Below are 20223 nucleotides of genomic sequence, written 5' to 3'. Positions count from 1 at the left end.
TTGTTCAGCTAGCTTTACTAAAAGCCATTCAGCTTTACTAAAAGCCATTCAGCTTGCTAACATGAGCTGCTTTGTAATCAATCTTGCACCTATGTTATTTGGAGTCAATTGCATCCTTAGCACTCAACTTTGAGGGCAAAGCACCAAGCTGAAGAACAGATACTGAAGAAATCTCATTTCTCATAATATGCATCAAGAGAACACATGCTAACAGATATAAATATCACAATACTGCAGCCAGGCACCACAGAATTCAAGTGATTAAATATTGAAGTTATAGTCTGACACCATCCACAGAATACTTTTCTATGCCTTAAATTTTTAGCTGCCAACATCTTAAAGACCTGGTTAGGTAACTAGCATTATTGGAGTAATTTACTCCAGACCTGGTTAGGTAACTAGCATTATTGGAGTAATTTACTCCAGTAATTTACTCCATTACATAAATTTACTCTAAGGAGTAATTTACTCAATCAGGAATCCCCAACACCCAGAGAATCCCACTATTTATTCTCCCCTCCCTCTCATTATTCTCAACAATTAGACTAAGATGGAATATTGATGTACAGTGCAACCCTATCCATGTTTACTTGAGAGTACTTGTGTTCAATGTATCTCACTTGCATGTAAGTGTGCAAACAACTGCAGCTTTAAAATACATTTTCTGCAATTCTATGCAAATTTAAATGGGAGTAAATATCACTTGACTCAACAACTTACAGCTCAAACCTATGTTTATTCAGAAATCCAATTATACTTAATGGGGTTTACTCCCAGGAAAGTGCATAGGATTTCAGTCTTTTACATAAATATGCATAGAATCAGGCTTTTCATCCATTGAAATTTAGGGAATGTAGGAAGTACCAGTGCACTCAACTGTGGCCACAATCTTTCAGAGGCCACCTCTACAAGAAAAGGAGCAACTGTGAAGACTTAAATTCAGCTTTTTCAAAGACTATTAATACTCATCTATAAACCAAATTCACAGTTTCAATATGACTGTCCAAAGCTGTGGCAACATATAAAGCTTACTCTACAATCAATAAATAAGCGTGAAGTTTGATATAATGAAACAAATCTGTCCTATTAGTTGGGATCTGAATTTTTCAGACATATTCCATAGTTCTTTAAAAAGACACTTAACACAACACATCTAAAAAGCATCCTGTATAAAGCAACTACCTCTGAAGGAAAATGAAGTTAGTCACATTTTCAAACATGTAATACTGTATGTACATCCACACATACAATGCTACAATATATTACACAGGCATCTTCAGGGTGGGACTAAACACCACAAGGAAAGTCACATTCTCACTCTTGAATACATTTAGAATTTAAGAGCTTCCTTCGAAAAAACCTCTGTCAAACTGTGGCTCTATCCATAGGAGTCCAAGGCAACTAGGAACAGTGAGCCCAAGCCTATGCATGTCTCCTCAGAAGTGAGCCCCACTATAATCAATGGAGCTTACTCCCAGGAAAGCATGGACAGGATGGCAGCCAGTGTGTCCAGTCTCCCCAGTCGGCCAAATATACCTTCCATTTCCTCCATTCCTCTTTCCTGTGCTGAGGCTTTTCGGTCCCTCCCGCTTGTCTCCTGCATATTTTCAAGGCTGTTTCAATTCCCCTAGCAAATTCCATCCATCCCAAATTTGGGTGGGGGGGGGGGGTAGAAGCGGAAGGCAAAATGGGGGAAGGGGGGAGAGCTGGGGAGAAAGGGAAGCCAGCATGGAGAGCCTGTCTGTCTGTCTATGCTGTGTGTCTCACACACACACCCCAAATCAGAGGAGCGAGAAGCAGCCCTCTGTAGAAGCAGGAAATGGGGAGTGTGTCTGTGCGCGCGCTGCAAGGCTGCAGCCAGCATTTCTCGCAGCAAGGAGGATGAAAGAGTCTCAGTGAGGCTGGAGCTGAAGACGCTGCGGGGAGGGGGGGAGCTGGACGGTGGCGTAGCCGTAAGGGGGCAACGCACTCAATCTGGGGGGAGCCTCAGCGCGGCGTGCAAGCGGCCCTTCCCCTTCGGAGCCATACCCGGAGGGAGGAGTGTACGCTCCCCCCGCTGGGTATGGCTCCGAAGGGGAAGCCCGCTTGCACGCCGCGCTGAGGTCCCCCCCCGAATTAGTCCTCCACCCCCCTCCGGCTACGCCACCGGAGCTGGCACAGCCCTGAGAAAGGAGGCGAGGCGAACACTCGCCGCCAGAGAGGACCAGCCTCGACCGGGGAGCAAGACGAAGTTCGGGATGGGGCGGGAGCTGCTGAGGCGGTCAAGGGCGCTGCCCCGGAGGGCTCCAGCCTCCACTTCCCCAGACAAGGGGGCTCCCCCTCTCCGGGAACAGCTGTGTCGGGCGTGAGGCGAGAGGCGCGCGCAGCCCTCGGTAGGAGGCGCGGGTGCCGTTACAGCTCCCCTCACGGACAGGCGCGGGGGGAGGGGGCGCCCCTCCCCAACTGTCACAGCCCCCTCGCGGCCGGCACCTCCACTCGCTCCTTCCCCCACCCCCACGGACGGCGGGAGGTGCCCGGGATGGAGACTCACCCATGGCGCTGGCTGCTGCGGCGGCTGTTGCTGCTGACGGTCCTCCCCCTCAGCCGTGGCGGCACGGAGCGCGCTGCCCACTCCCTCCCCTGCTGGCGACGCTACCGCTCCGCCACTCCCGCCTCCGCCCTTCCGATTCTCCAAACCGCCTGCGCCCGCTTCTCCGCGTAGCCACCGAGCGGTCAGGCGACGCCTACGCACACGTACTAACGAGAGGCCGGGAGGGCGCACTCCGCTCACTCCCAGTCCGCAGCCTCTTCCAGCCCTCGCTTCAGGTCTCACGAGAACTTCTTCCTCTTCTCGTTCCACCCCCGCCCTTTCAAATTTTGCCCGCCGCCGCCTGCCTTCCTCGAAGCGGCGAGCGTAGAGCCGCCATTTTTATTGAGGGCAAGTCCCCCTCCCCGTCAGATGCAGGCAGCGCCTGTACCACAGAAGACAAGGCAGTACTGGGGTGGCGGCCCCCCGCCGCACAGGTGCTGCTCTAAGTCGTCGTTTCTTGACGGCTTCACCGCGGGGCGCAAGAAACGGAAGGCGTTTTGCCCGAATCAAAGATGGAGGTTGAGGCGACTGCGCCAGAATGACTGCGCTGAGGCCTGCTATTCTCGAAGGGAGTAGCCTTGCGGGCGTCTCAGAGCCTGCGGCAGCCGCTTACGTAAACAGCGTGCGAGCAGGGCTCGGCAGAAGCGCGGCGAGGCTGCCGGTGCTGCTCAGTCAGCGGGGGGTGAACTGGAGCCCTGGGAGGGGGGAGCCGCTGTCAGGCGGGGATGGTGGAGGGAAAGCCTTGTGTGCAGGGCGGGACCCACACAGCCTCCCTCTTCTCGTGCCGGGGCTGTGATGCGCTCACCTCCTGCAGCCCGCGGCGAGAGCACCCGCTCCAGCCCTTCCGCAGCCCGCACACGACATTCGTGCTGCAGGAGGCAGTGGTAAAGGAAGGGTGGCTCCGCCAGGGGCCTGAGGTGGGTAGGAAGGCAGAGCCTCTTCACAAAGTGCCAAGTGGGGAGGCAGGTGAGGCAGAGCCTCCCTGCCGGAGTCCTTCGAAATGTGCCAAGTGGGGAGCCTAGGTGAGGCAGAGCCTCCCCGCCAGAGTCCTTCAAAAAGTACTGCCGCCATGTGATGCACACTGTGGGTTTTGAGTGCTTGCACACCTCACATGGTATTGGTGCTCTTCGAATGACTCCGGTGGGGAGGATCTTCCTCAAATGCCTCTCCACCCACTGCACAATCCCTGGGCTCCACACAGGGTGTGTTTCCATGCTGGATTAAATGTGATGTGTCAATTTGTTTGTGTCAGATCTATAGCCTCATTTATCATAATCTGATGTCATTTCTACCCTCTCTAGAATTCTCCGAGTATGAAAAAGTGACACAGAAGAACCCTCCTGTCAGGGATTCCAACCTATCTGAACATTTGAATGATTTAAACTTCAGCCCTTTTTAAAAAAAAATGTGATCATTCACTCCTCTTGATTTAGCGGTAACCCTTCACGGATGTGTCCAAATTTAATTTAACCTGGCAGCGTCAAAAAAAAAAAAAAAAGGAAGAAGTTCAATAGACAGCACATCATTTCTGACTTTTCTCCCAAACACATCTGGATTAAAAAAAAAATTTTTTAAAATATTTCCCCCCCCCAACGATATAAAAAAAAAGTCCTTTTAAGTCTTAACCGAAATTAACTGCTCTAAAGCAGTTAAGGGCCCAATCCTTTCCAACTTTCCAATACTGGTGCAGCTGCAATGCATCCCCAAGGTAAGGGAACAAACGTTCATATTCCTTTAGGATGCCTCTGGGACTGTCCCTCTACCATAGGTTGCAGTGCATGCCCCACTGGCACAGCTGCGCCAGCCCTGGAAAACTGGATAGGATTGGTCCCTGAGTAAGATGTGAAATCAGGATGTTGTCATTTATTTCATTATAAAAACAGATTTCTTGCATTGAATAACCTGTGGCTGGATGTTCTTTTCTGGCTTGGTGTGCAGGTTGTTCATTGTGATTGATTTGTGGAATGTCAAGGATCTATTCTGTCATTGGTCATACTCCTGCAACCTCATCAGTGGGCTGGTTGATGGTAAACTAGGATCTTGCAAGCTTGATCAGAAATGGAAGGAAAAAAACAAACTCATTCAGTTACAAATGTTGACAAGGGAACTTTTGACCTATTAAAGAGACTTCTGAAATCACAATAAAAAATGTTGTGGCCTTTGGGAGGTGCAACTAGTGTCCTAAATAGCAAAATGATGACCTCAAAGTTAATCATGTTTCCTTGTTTTTGGTTGTGGTACTGACATCAGTAGAAATAGAATTTCATGAATAAAAAAGCATACACATAAACTATAATACAGTAGGCTTAACGCCGGGGGGCGGGGGAGGGAAACTTTATCTTTTAATTTTTAATCCATCCTAAAGATTCAGATTGGCAAGGCTTTAAGACTGCAGTTTGGTGTGTACTTACTTGGGAATGCCCCATTGAACTTGCTTCAAAGCAAACTCACATATGATCAGAATGCATCAATACATGAAATATGTGTATTATAATTTAAACATGAAAAGTGTTTTGAAACCCAGCCCAACTTAGCCCCAGCCAGCAAAAGCAGGCTCAGACATAAAGGTCTTATTAACTATTCAGAACCTTTTGTGCAGTTGGCACTACCACTGCTGGAGGCTCCTAGCAGTAATTTCCACCCATGATGTTATCCTCCAAATGGGCCAATTTGTTACTGAGGTCCAATGTATACTTACTTGGCATGTTTACAATCTGACCATGTAGTCAGACCCAAGGCAATGAAAGAACTTTTCTGAAAGCTTTTTTTCAGCTTTTCTGAGAAAAGCCTTCTGATGAAAAGTTATCAGAATTTTTAAAATGTCAATTAAATTAAAGCATCAACATAGCTTGCATTGAGCAATTGCAATAGAAAAAAAACACCAAATCCTCTTGTTTTGTAGTGTGTTTACAGTATTGCATTGGTATACATTCATTGCTTCAATTATCTAAAGAAAGAGGCTTTGATAGATTATGACCCAATGATGCAATCTTCGTGAGAGGCACCCATATACACTTATTGTCCTAAGTTGAAAGAGGGCATTTTGTTTAGTTGTTGTGGCGTAGTAGTGGCAGATCGCTCTCTCTCTCTCTCTCTCTCTCTCTCTCTCTCTCTCTCTCTCTCATGGGACAAACTGTTTAATCTTTGGAATTCCCAAGCATAGGAATAATAAAAAGTCAAATTAGACTTTAGAGATACAGTATAAATGTCACATTTTAAATTGTTTTCTTCCTGGTGTATAGCCTGCTGTTTGGTTAATATGCAGACATTATACTTATCTACAACAGCATTGAGATAGCATCAGAAATTCAGCAACAAACTGTTGGTGCAAAATATTTATTGAGAAAATGTATATACCACCCTTCCAACCCTGCCGTGGCCACCATTCTGGCTTACAACAATATTTAGAATCAGATAACACTATGTTATAATGTAGAATGATGTTTGATTCAAACATATTTAAGTAAAATATAAAATGAATATTTAAACAACATACAGTGCATGGTTTAAATAGTGTACATATTTATTTAAAGTTTTAAAATAATTTGTAAACATTTTTAACATAAGTACATATAATAATTCTATTATTATTAAATAATACTCAGTCTAAGATGGTGTAGTGGTTATGGTGTTGGACCAAATCCCCACTTAGCCTTGAAGCTGCCTGGGTGACCTTGGGCCAGTCATTATCTCTCAGCCTAACCTACCTTACAGGGTTGTTGTGAGGACAAAAAGGAGGGAGGGACCCATGTAAACCACCCTGAGCTCCTTGGAGGAAAGGAGTTGTAAATAAATAAATTAAATTAATATAGATCTTAATGCTAGCTGTTAAAAAGACAATATCATAAGCAGAAGGCTAGTGGAAATAAAAAGGTCTTTATTCGCTGTTTAAAATTCACCAGAGAGGGAGCCATCCATACTTCCTGGAGGAAAGAGTTCCATAATTTAGGTGCCGCCAGTGAAAAGGCTCTGCCTGTTGTTCTCACCAGTCATGCTTCATTAAAGGGCCAGACCCAAAGCAAGGCCGCAGATGTAGAACAAAGAGTACAGGCAGGTACATAAGGGTAGTTTGGAAACAATCTATTAAGGAGAACCACTGATTAAATTTTGAATTTTATTGTTTAAGACACATTTTGATGGTTTAGCCCTTGGGAATCTGGCACACATGTACAGGAAATGTGCAATATTATTAAATAACATGGTAAATCCTGTGATAATCCCAAAAGATAATTATTGATAGAGCAAAATCTATACAATTGAACAGTGAGGCTTGGGTGACATCGTGATCCCAAAAAAAATCAATGTGATGAGATGGAACAAACACACAAATAGGACCCAAAGAAGTCTTGTACAGAATTGAAAATATTAGCTCATATATTATTTACATAACTGGGACTTAGAACTCTCTCTATATATATATCATGAGTCATGCGTTGAATGAATTGACTGGGCATTCCCACTTGCATCGAAAGACCCCAGTAGGTCTCCTACGAACATCGCAATGTAAATCTGTCCAGTCAAAACATGGTCAGCTCTTTATATCTCTCTAGAACTTTCTTGCTAGATCAGGGTGAATGTTTCTCCAGCAAGGAGCGTTAAGAGTATGATTTTTCTACTTCAGTGGTTCTGAAGCGAAGGTTTCTGTCCTCTATGCTGTTTATGAGAGCTCAGTCAATTTAGCTGGATGCATTGTGATAAGACTAGGCTAATGGACATGACACTTTATTTTCTATCACTTGAACAGATCTGCTCTACTTTCTGACAGTATCTTTGAAGTAAGCTCTGGCACCAGCAGTTCTTGGAAATGCAAGATGAAGCCTGAACAGCAAACTGATTTATAGGGTGGGAAATAAGCAATATTTTGAAACATTTTTAAAGGAAACTCTGTTTTCTTACATTTTTATCAATGAGGTGAAGTATGGTAACAAGTAAAGGGAAATTGTGATTGTCACCATGACCATTAGCTGTTTATTCATAGTGAGCCATCACACTGAAGTCAATGGGCCTATGTGCTTGCAGGCAGAACTAAACATACAATGACTGATGTTATTAAGCTTGAGTTTAAATGGTGCGGAACCCTTCTACACTGTGTAGGCTCCTGGGCTAAATCCAGCCTCTGAAGGATGCCAACTCCCCTTCTGCCCCGCTGCCAACCTAGAGGGGAAAAAAGGGTGTGCAGAGAGTGGAGTAATAGAACTTGTTTGCAGGCTGATGGGTGGGGTGTGAGTCAGGACCCAAGTATTGGTGGGGGAAAAGGGGATACTTTTCCTGGGCCTGGAGACCTGGGAAGGGGCCTTGGATTGGGCTGCTGCAAGCATATTATCATGTGAGGGAAAAATTGAGGGTAAATTGTATACTTGTATATAGTGAGGTGAGACATGATTAGACATAAAATTATGCATGGGATGAAGGAAGTAGATAGAAGTTCTTTTCTCTCGCACTCCAGAACCAGGGGCCATCCACTAAATTGATTATCAGAAGAGTGTCAGACAAATGGAAATATTTCTTTACCCAACATGTAGTTAATCTGTGGAGCTCCATGCCACACTTTGTGGTGCTGACACCTTGCCTAGATGCCATAAAAAGAGGATTAGACAGGTTTATGGAGGAGAAGTCCATCACAGGTTACAAGGCATGATGCTTCTATACAACCTCTGGGTTTTAGAGGTAGCGTATTTCTGAATGCCAAATTCAAGGGAGTGGCAACAGGATTCAAGTGTCTTGTGCTGCTGCAATTCAGTGATTTGCGCTCTATCTCTCTCTCTCGCACACAGACCTTTTACAGGATACTCTGGGATTTGTAGTTTGAGAGACACACAGGTTTTCTTTACTACCCATTGTAATAAGGTTTCTCAAGAATTATAGATACCAAAATTCCTTGGTCTTCGCCAGCATTTCCTTTGCCCAGGAAGGAAGAGCCAACAAGCAGTGAAATTCGCAAACTCCATAATGATCAGGGGTGTTGAAATCCCAGGAATGATAGAAGCCAGTGCTGTTTTGGAGATTTACAAGCCCAGAGCATATGCAAGTAAAGGCACAATCCTGACCTGGAATTGGGCCGGCACAAGTCCCTTGTGCCAGCCCAGGAGGGTCGCAAACGTACTGTAAAGTATGTTTGCATCTCCTCGTGAGTCGGCTGGGCCAGCACACAGATACGTGCCGACCCGCGGAGGCTGACTGCAACCTCTGCACTGACTCAGAGAGAGAACCAAGGCTCTGGGGTGGGCAGGGAGGAGGCGTTCTGGAGTGGGGGACGAGCGGAGAACGGTCCCGGGGGTGGGCGGGAGGTGGGTTGGGACCCAGCTCTTATGCTGGATCCCAACCCCTGTTCCCAAGCAGTGCGGAGTGGCTTTAAGCCGCTCTGCTCTTCTCAGATTTAAGTCACTTCAGGAGGTGACACAAATCCAAGGAGACCCATTGAGGCCGCAGTGGCTTACCCAGGGGTAAGGGGAAGAGTTTCCCCTTACCTCCAACTAAGCCATTTTGGGGCCCTATCTTGCACTGGATACAGAGCAGGTCTCCTGGCCTGCCTGTTCCAGTGCAAGATAGGATTGCACGGTAAATGAGATACAGTCCAATCCTGAGCTGCCCTGAGCTTCCGGACCCGGCGGCTCCGCAGAGGGCTGCCACCGGATCCAGCGCCTTCCGCGTTAAAATGGGAGGCTCCTCTGGAGAAGGGGACATTCGTCCCCTTCCCCTGAGTAAGGGAAGCAGCCCTGCAAAGGGGCTACTCACTTTAGCAGCTACCAAAAAGTCAGCGCTAAAGTAAATGCGCTTGTGTAGGGCAAGCAGCCCTACACGAGCGCCTAGGATCCTGTGGAGCTCAGCTCGGCGGATCCACCTCTCCCCCTCCCCCAGACACACCTCCCCCACGCCTCCAGCCATGCCTCCCCCCTCCCCGGAACGCCTCCCCCATGCCCCCGGCCACGCCCCACGCCTCCCGTTCCACAGCCTTACAGCATGTTTGTGACTGAGGTTCGCAGCGCGGAGCCATGCTGCGGACCTCAGGATTGGGCTCACAGATCTTTAATCTCCCAAGTACATAGAAAAACTTATTCTAGAAACCTAGAAAAAGGAACAATGTCTAAAGAGGGGCGTCAAACATAAGGCCCAGGGGCCGGATGCAGTCCACAGAATCTTTTTATCTGAGCCTCGGGCTCTCAGCTGCTGAGCAGTGCTGAGTTGTCACTACTGAAAGGGTGGCCCACATGATAATTAGGTTCTCCCATGTCTTGAAATATGATCAAGATTTGTGTATTTTCTCTTCTGTCATTTGCAGCTAATGAGTTCCTACTCGAGAACAGAGTACATTTCTGGTTTTCACCTGCTTAATGTCATCACTTCCTGCCTAATGACATCAATTCTGGCCCTCAGCAGGCATCATTAATGCTATTTGGCCCACTGTATGAAATGAAATAGTCTAAAGACTTTGTCATCCATAACATGTGATCAGTGGCATAACTATGTCATTTGACATCCGGGGCCCATACACCACAATTTTTGTCACCCCCATTCAACAAAATTATTTATTTATCTATTTATCTAATTAATTGATTGCCTAATATTTTTCAGATTTCTATACCACTCTTTCAATAAGGAGTCCAGTGTGGTGTGCATGGTTCCTCCTCTTCTTTTGTCCTCACGACAACCCTGTGAGGTTGGTGATGTTGAGAGATAGTAATAGTCATGACACAAAATAAATGCAGTGGATATTTCCCCACAAGCAATGGATGAACGTCAGTGCCATACCCTGCTGTCGCTCCCCTGCACATAGTAGTCATTGACATACTATCCTTACATCTGGAGGTTCAATGCAGCCATCATGGTTAATTACCACTGATAGACTATAGTCCACCATGAATGCTTATCCACCTTAAAAGTAATCTAAACCAGTATACAACACCTAACCTTCCCACCAGTGGCATCACTAAGGTTAGTGTCATCCCCATTAACTTTATTTTTTTACTATAGAGCAGTACAGTTACCCAACCAATCAGTAACAAAACAAAACAAAATACAGTGGCCAACTTGATAACATTCACACAACTGAATAGGAGTTTGAGTATTAGCTCTGATACATGGAAAAGGGAGCTGACTCATAACAACATCTTATTGGTTCCATACTGTGTCATAAAACACCTTATTAGCTCTCAGAACACTCAACTTATTGGTCATTTTTTAGTTAAGGAAATTCATTTTTTGTGACGTAAGGCAGTTGCAATTTTCTTTTTTGGTTATTTGGCTTTAGCTTTTGATAGAACACAGATATTTCATTCCAGTTTTTTCATTGTCTTCTGCTGTAAATTACACATCAAATGGTATGTAGCATGTTGGTATCCTACAAACCGTGATTTTAGCAATTTTGGTCACTAGTGGTGCCCCAAGGGCGGCACACTGGGTGGTCCGCCCCCCACTAGCTATGCCACTGTATGTGATTGATATACGTACGTACAGGTAGTTGCAAACCTAAGGAGATTAAACAAAGAGAACTACAAGAAGCAAAAGGACACCAATCAAGCCTCCAGTTTTTCAAACAGATAGTCTTTTGTGGACGTGGAGCAAGGAGAACTTGGAGCATCTATCAAGTTTGTACCAGGTTGAGAAATTACTTCAGAACACTGGTAGTGATTATGCTACCATCCCTCATTTGCTTCTCAAAATGGTCCTCCAGGAACTATTGTTACTGACCAGTGCAATAGTGCCCCATAGCTATATGTGAAGAAGTCCTTGAGGGGAAGCTTTTAATCAAAGGAAATTCTTCCAGCCTTGGGATGATTTTAGTAAGTTCTTGGTCACAGGAACACGCTTGAACCTATAAGGGAGTAAACTCACCTAGGTACATTAAATAATTAAATGCCAGTTCATGTAGAAACAAAGTGACAGAACTTTACAGTTTAGTTCTCACCAAAAAATATTGTCATTTTCGGGGCAACACCATTAGAATCTGCCAGACTGCAACAGGGTTAAATCACTTTGCTAATGTTCAGAATTGCCAGATGACTGAAAAATATGTCTGTTCAATTTAATGTCTTGTGTGGAAGAACTTGCTAATGATGTCATGTTGCATAAATGCTTGATTTTGCAAAAACCACACTGTTTAACATACTGGAGCCTAATGTCTTGTGACGGGAGAGTAGCATCTTTTAGAGCTTGCACACCTGAGAAAATACTATATATATATGTCTGTATCCAAAATGCTGCACAGTTGTGCTTAGAACACAAGGTACAGGTACAACAATCATACTGATTGTGTAATCCTTCTCTGATGCCACATTTATGACCTCATTTAAATGCTTTTGCTTACGAGAATACCTTCTCTGTACAAAAGCATTCCAGCCTGTCTTCTTATGTATCCTGTTTGCACATGGTCTTCCACTCTGACACCACCCAATCCATTTCCTTTTAAACTCCCTCCCTTCCCACACTTCAAATGGCCCAGCTGCATTCTTTCATGCTGTGGCTCTCTTGGGAGTTCCTCACAGCTCACAACAGATTTGCTTTATTCTGCACACAGTAACTTTTAGAATCTGCATCTTTCATGTTTCTATATTTTTACACACACAACACAGAGAGAGAGAGAGAGAGAGAGAGAGAGAGAGAGTCCCTGTAGGGCAGCAATTGAGGCTTTCCTCCCAGGGCAGCAGTGGCGGGGGGGGGGGATCCAGACCAGGTGAGTCCAAAATGCCAACACAAAGAAAAGACTGCCTAACCTCACTGGCTTTGCTTCCTCCAGTCAGCTTTGGCAGGTCGGGCTGCTAATTTGTCACATATGCAGTGGCGTTCCCAGAGGGGGGAATGGTAAGTTTTTCAGGCGCCTTGTAGAGTCCCTTGTAAGTGTTCCCTCGCCCTCGCCCTCAGAGCCTTTCAGGGTGATGAGAGCCCAGAATGGCTCAGAAAGTGAGGGGGCGGAGCAACTTATATGGGTCATGGAGGCGCCTGAAAAACTTACCGTTTTGCCCCCCTCCAGGAATGCCACTGCAAATATGACCTTGTTTCCCAGCTTTTTTCTTTTTTCTCCTCCAGCAGTTAGCTTAAAAAGGTTAATCTTAGGCCATTTTTCGATTGCTGTTTACATCTGCCCCAGGACCAGATTTTCCTCCCACTTTTTTAAGGATTAGCAATTTTGTGGCATCACCAGGCCCCACTCCAGAAATTTTAGGTTTTTGCATTAATCCAACCTGGCAACCCTAAGTACAGCGAGAGGATTGTCCTCTTCCTCCAATGTTCAGATTCCTGTGGTGATTCTTGTCCTTCACTGCCTTACAGCACAATCCTATCCTTCTCTAATCAGAAACCCATTAAGCTCCGCAGGACTTAATCCCAGGCAAATGTGTATAGATTTTCAGCCATATTGTAGCAAAAGATCATGTTTGTTTTTAATTAGAACTACAGCCTCTGTTTTTTTCATATACTTTTAAAAGAGGGTTGTTTGTTTTGTTCATCCTTTAAACTTTCATTCACCGACAGTGCCGCTGCACTGACTTTACTAATGGCAAACACAACCCTTCAAAAGCAGCCCAGTCATTGATTGGCAGTGGCTTTGCCAGTTGTCAGTCTGATTTGTCATTGGTTCAGTGTTAAGGGCCCTAGTTTCACTCTGAACTCCACACAAGCATGAAGAGTTACTCATGCAGAGCTCATCACAGTATCCTAAACAGTATATGCTTCTGTGGCTGTTCAGCCCTCAGGGCAACGGCCTATATTTTAATTTACACGGAGAATGGTGGAGGCTGGTGCTGGCTTAAGGCTACTGCTGTAGTGGAAGTAGAAGCATGCTGAGTAGAGCTGGATATCCTTTTTCATCAATTTTCTCCCCTTTTCATTCTATCCAGGGTGTATCTTTGGAACAAATCCATACCAGGGCCAGTCCGTCTAGCTCCTGAGCCAGCATACCAGATGCTCCCTCCCTCAGTAGCTGGTGATATGCCAGCCTCTGCTCTCCCCTCTCTCAGGATTAGAAAAGGGACTGAATGAAAGATGAAGTGTGTTTCCAATGCTCTTGCCCTCCACTCTCTCCTCCTTCACACTTCCTCTTCTGATCAACTCCCTCTTCCTTTTCCAGTCAAGGGAGCGGGAGGAGGAGTGGGAGTGAGTGGGTGTACAGAGGTGGATACTCTTTGCCAATATGCTCCCTGAAGTGACTGCCTCCGAACCCAATCCTATTCAACGTTCTAGCACCGATGCAGCTGCAATGCAGCCTTGAGATAAGGGACCAAACATTCCCTTACCTTGAGGAGTCCTCTGTGTCCCCCCACCACACTATGCAGTGCACACCCCATAGGCACAACTTGATCAGTGATAGAAAGTTAGATTGGATTAGGACCTAACTTGGCCTTATGTATGGGTTGAACCTGGATCCTAATAACATGGATCTCAGTGTATTAAATCAGATTACTGAAAACTATCATTAGCTTCGTGTGAAAAAATTCTTTAATGGCTCAGGTCATCCACATTTCCTCCAGGACTGAGACTAACACAGAAAGGTTACACAATAAGTACTTGCAGTACTCTCATACACATGTAAGTTGGGTCAAGGGATGACAGTAAAGGCCAGCCCATGTAAGCAATTGCCCCCCACAGATCCAGTTACATCCATGAAAGCTGATGGATGAAACTTTGAGCACAATCCGAACCAGATCTACTCAGAAGTAAGTCATATTTTGTTCAATGGGGCTTACTCTTAGGAAAGTGTGGTTAGGATTGCAGCCTTTGTTGCTGTAAGTCAGGAATATTGTCATATGCCATTTCTCCACTGTAGGCATGGACGACCCAACCATGAGGCAACCTGATGAAGTTTGCATTAGTAGTGGCCCCCAGCCATCCACCACTGATCCAAATCACAGCAGGTTGCCTCATGGCTGGGCCAGTCATGCCTGCAGTGACCTTGTCCCAAGCTCCATCATGTGGTTTTCCCAAACCCGGAAATGTGGGGCGTCCAGTTTTCTTTAAAGGGACTATGTGAACAAAGCAGAGCTCCTTTGTTCACAGGGCCTCTTTACATAAAACCAGAAATCCTGCACTTCAGGGTTTGCAGAAACCATGCAATAGTGCATAATAAGGGGTTTTCTTTATTCAGCAAGTCACAGCCAGAGCCTACATTGTACCTGGGCCTGGGGTCAAAAAGGGGGCCAAGGACCCAAAGAGACCCAAGAAGAGAGGGCCCATGAGCTAAATTCATATTTGAAGGGAGAAGGGAAGGAGCGTAATAGAAATGTTGTACTCCCTGATAAAATTCTTCTAAGTGGTTCTGGTGGCAGCAGCAGATCCAAGGCTGCACTGGGTGGTGTCCTTGGTTGTGCCACTCCTGTCTTTAGGTGCAGTGCTGCCATTATTTATGAAAAGGAAAGTAGAATTTGTTTGAATGGGATTTTGTACAAAATAACTAGGGGCAGGAGTGTAGATTTGGTTTTCATTTTTAATCCCAGGTGGATTTGCAGGGCAGATTATAGCATACTGCCTTACTCCAGCCTTCCATTTACAGCAGGCTTTCAGCCCACCATTGCCACCCAAAGTGGACTTTGCATGCCCATATACAAAATGCATACTGTATATACATATACATATGTATACGTATGTATACGTATACATATGTACTCGTATATGTATGCACATATGTATATACATATGTAAAATGTGCACATGCATGCACATTTTTTGGCACTTGTCCCTTTAAGGAATATGTGAGCCATAGCAGGACCCCCCCCCCTAGAAAATGCATACAAAAAATATATTGTGAAACCTCTGCTTTTCTTGAGAATCAGATGAGTAACACTGTGCCACTCTATCAACTGATCTGCCGACGGCATCCCAGCCTAACTACACAAATACATCTTTATCTGCAAAAACACTATCCCATCCATATTATTCCCCTAGTATCCTTGTATCCCATTCACAAATCCCTAGGCTTGTCTTTCTGCTTTTTTTTTTTTTTTAGAACATTCAAGTTGAAGAAAGATTCTGTATTGTGTGTACCTTTCAATTAGTTCAATCATTATTTTTGAATGGAAAATCAACAGTAAGCTCTCTCTCTGTGGTAATCAGATAATTGTGGAGTATAGGCTAGGGGAGGTAGGGTTGCCTGATGCAACAAATCACTAAGATTACTCTTAAATAGACTGGGCAATCCAACCAAATGGAACTCTCAAAATGCCCTCCATATTGTATGTAATGTACAGAAAACAATGCAGTAATTATTTAACGTCCTCTTTTGCCACAGGCATTCAGGATTTTTGAAACAGGCAGATTTTTACAAAATAAGCACAGTAATTTAAACGAGACCACATGTGGATCAAGTAGCTGTTGATGTTTATCAGCTGGGCTCCTGGATGTTGCAGGGTGTAATCTTGGGTTTTGTTCCAAATGCTTAGCTCGATTTCACAATCACCAAGCAGCAAATGTTTATCTTAGGCTGGGGAAATCAGTAGCATGAAGGCAATCAGACATTGTTCTGGCTGCTGATATTCTTGCATACCTAGCCTGGCAGGCAGCTGGCCCAAGGTTTCCTTCTTCTGATTTATTTCATAGATATTTGATTTGAACAAGAGGTCAAATTTCAGATGGTTACATTTTTCTCATATGATCTGTTCCAAGGCCCTGGTTTAAAATTAGCCTCCATTGCTCTTGCGGATAGAGCAATGGCTCTGGGAGATTTTTCAATAGGTTGTTGAAGCTGAATTTGGAGACAGGTCTGGTAAAATGATATAGAACAATTTGGCATTTTTAATAGGGGGAGATGCATCAGGGCTGGCCCCTCCTGCTGCCTGAGGCAGGATGCCAAACGCTGCCCCCCTTTGCCCACCAGTAATGGGCCAGCCCATCTATGAGGGCAACTGAAGCAGTTGCTTCAAGCAGTAGATTTTTAGGGGGCACTCATTTCAGTCCACCTACATGCCTCCGTTTCACAAATATGTGCCCCCACCTGATGCCACCTATGCAAGCACCCCAAAAGCATGAAAAGAGAACTGAAAATTGAAAAAAGTGGGTAGACATGGCTCACCAGTATTCATATCCAGGGCAAAGTTCAAGGAAGCAGCTGTGACCTTTGTGTAACAACAATTTTTCATACAATGAAATCTATTTGAGATTGTGAATATTTGGGTCAAGGATTTGTCTGTTAATTAATTTTATGTAAACCATCATCTGCACAGATAGTGCAACAATAAAATAATAATAAATCTGTGATAGATCCTTATTACCTTACTTTCAATGTTCTATAAGTATTCGCTATGAAATGCCTTATCCTGCCATTGTTCCCTCCAAGCTGTTAACTGTTCTTTCTGGTATTGATCTTTTGTCCCCTTATCATTCAGTATGCCTGTTTTTCTAACGTCTTCCAGCACTTCTGCCTGGCTTTCCCTGAAGTAATCCATTAGGCTTCTCATTTCTTGCTCAATTGTTTGGATTCTGTGCCCACCTTCTTGGCAAGTATAACCTCCTGATGTCGAAGCGTGGATGGAGTGAATGGTTTATCGTCACTTATAATCAGGGATGTGCTCAAGTCATTGAGCCTCACTTGTGAGTTGAATTGCAAGTCAGTGACCCCATGACTCAACTCACAAGTTGTAACATGCGCCTGTCATGACTCAACTCGTTAAAATTTTTGAGTTGCGATTCGAGACTCAAAATTTTTTGACAGTCAAGTCTAAGTGAAGCCCCTGCCTTCTGGTTCCTCCCCCCAGCCTCGTACAGCCCCCAAAAACCACAAAAGTCTTCCTCCTCCCCTCAACCCCTCCCAGTCCTTGTCTCTTGGAACCAACTTCCTTCCATCGCATCTGCTGCTGCCATCGGTCTGAAGGCTGGCTTCCTGATTTCCCATGAGTTGTTCGGCATAACGTGGAAGCAACAAAAAAATAAGCAAACACTCACACACACACACACACACAGAACTTAAGATAGGGACTCAAGTCATTCTGAGTCCAGACTCTTTTTTTGAGTCACTGGCTTTGAGTTGCAAGTCAGGATCAGTGATGGACCACGTGAGTAATCAAAAACAGCGTTTTTACGTGACTCAAGTCAGCCCGAGTCAAGTGTCCATCCCTGTTCATAATCTTGTGAGTTTTTCAGACCAATGCATCTAACTCAACTTGTGTCCAATCTATAATTCCTGCAGCGCAAACGGTTGACAATCACTGGTTTAGGGTGCAAACCTCAGAGGGGCACAGTACTCTTTGAGGGTTAGAGTTTTAGGGCGCAATCCTAACCAACTTTCTAGCACTGACATAGCTGTGCCAGTGTGGCATGCACTGCATCTCGCATTGGAGAGGCAGTCAAGGGGGCCTCCTCAAGGTAAGGCCATGTTTGTTACCTTACCTTGGGGCTGCACTGTGGTTAAGTCAGTGCTCGAAAGTTGGTTAGGATTGTGCCCTTATACTTCTTGCAGTTTAAATAAATTTAACACTTTCAAGTTTTGTCCTTTTCATTTTTTTCCTACATTTGTTTCTGAAAATTTAAATTGGCAATTTGGGGGGGGGGGGTAGGGCAAGTAGTTAGCCTTGCCTAGAACGCAAAATAGCCTGGTATTGGTCTTGGGTATACTGGCCTCTAATTGAGTTGTTTAGCACCCAGTTCTCTGCACTCCTAGTGAGTCTCAAATGTGCATTTATTGTAAGAATCAATTATTCTGTGGAAAAATGTCCAGTTGTGCATGCTCCAGTGCCACCTCTGCAACGTGGGGTGCCACTGCTCCAGCAATAGTTAGGAGGGCTTGTGGTGCTTGTCTCTGCCTTTGCACATTGAGCAAATAGTGGAATTCTTCTAGGCTCTCAGGAGGGTGTTTATTGCTTTCCCTGAATTTCCCTTTTAGTTTTTCAGAGTTTAGAGCAATAAGCTTCATTTTATAGATGACCTTTGGAATATGGTTGACTTCCACAGAAAAATGCTCCCCCACCAGCTTATGCAGAGCCAAGAGAGCATGTGCTGCATCCTATGGGGGGTGGTGTGGTGAAATATTTTTTACTTCCCTCCCAGTATGCCACTTGGCTACCAATAGATCCTCTCAGACCTATGCCAGCTATTTAGCTGGAATAAATCTGAGGAGCCTCAGGCTGCAATCCTAACCACACTTTCCTGAGCGTAAGCCCCATTGAACAAAATAGGATTTACTTCTGAGTAGATTTGGTTAGGCTTGTGCCCTTAGGGGGTGAGTCTGGGCTGGGAAAAGGCACCCTAGCATGCACTGCTACAAACAAACATGCCTGCCCCTCAGCCTGTGCAAATTTTCAGGGTTCTCCCCATTATGCATAAAATGAGAGGGTAGCATGTTCTGTACATGGCTTCCCGGGCACATGTGCAATTCGCCTTTGCATTTGCAGAGGCACATTGCAGATGTGCCCATTAATACACCAACCAGGGGGTGTCAGGCTGCCACTGTGATGCTGCCCTCAACCCCACATGCATTCATGATTGCTGCAGCCCCAGCCAAATGTCAGAAAGGGGCTCTTATTATGCTTAGTTTGATCCTCAAGACACGTTGAAGAGAAGGAGCCAGCGCACATGTTCAGATGCCTTTCTGGTATTTGCTAAAGGTTAGTTTGCATGGAACGGTCTCCCAGTTTGCATGGAACGGTCTCCCAGTTTACCACACGATTGGTAATGTTAGTAAAAAACCTAACTGCAAGATCACAACAACCCAGTAAACACAGCATAGGCTGGTCCACAGCCTTGTCAGTGAATCACCCACTGTTGCAAAGAAAAATTGGAGCAACTGCATACAAACTGGCATGTCAGTTATACAGCTGAGAAGCTAGCAACTATGGAGCAAACTAGCCTCCACAACAGATGCAGGTTATTGACTGGGATGTGAGAAACGTGGCTGCAATTGGGACAAGCCAATCATGAATGCTGACCTTCATTGTTTTAACCTAGAAAGAAGTGCTGCCTTGTATTTGCAATGCTTATGAGCCTTCAGTAGGAGATCTTACATGTATTACACCATAGCCAGTCAGTGTAGAAATGAGCTCAGGCCTGCCACAATAGACAACTGAGTTCTCATGTGGAATCAAATGGCTCAGTTCTGCATATTTAAGCTTCTTAGGGGTGCTATCCCACTCTCTGAATTGGAAAAGAAATGGGGGCGGGAGAGAAAAAGAAAATGTGGAGGGGCGAGTGCTGAGCTAGAACATTAGTGTGGGAGGAACAGCACCTGGCACAACATTGGATAAGGGGGGCAGCATTTGGCAGGGGATATTGGGCCAGTCCTGCATACAGAAACTCCTGACTTCTCCAGGTAGGCCTGGGAAAGACCCCCACCTGAAATTCTGGAGTGCCGCTGACAGTCAGTGCAGACCATACAGACCAAGATAGAACAATGGTCTGACTCAGAGATAGCTTCTACTGTCTTCTACTGGTGCAGTTTTCAGGTGTGATTTTTATCCTTCAATATTTTCTTTTCTTACCTGAAATGGGCACTCAGACTGCAGTGTTTGATGGGAAGCTGTCATGGGAGTGGAAGAACATCCTAATTCTTAGAGAATAATTTCACATCCAGGTTTCCCACATCCAGTTAAAACTCCCCCAAAACTACTTTGAAACGGTGAAAAGGAAATTAGTATCTTTCTCCTATGGGACTAAAAGAAGTGTGTGTGTGTGTTGAAGTGATTAGAGACAGAAAACCAGTGGAGAGGAAAGGGTTAAGATATCCCTTCTCCTTGTGGGTG

Source organism: Tiliqua scincoides, chromosome 5 (assembly GCF_035046505.1).
Source record: "Tiliqua scincoides isolate rTilSci1 chromosome 5, rTilSci1.hap2, whole genome shotgun sequence".
Taxonomy (NCBI): Eukaryota; Metazoa; Chordata; class Lepidosauria; order Squamata; family Scincidae; genus Tiliqua; species Tiliqua scincoides.
The sequence above is the reverse complement of the archived record's forward strand: the minus strand, read 5'-3'. Positions refer to the sequence as shown.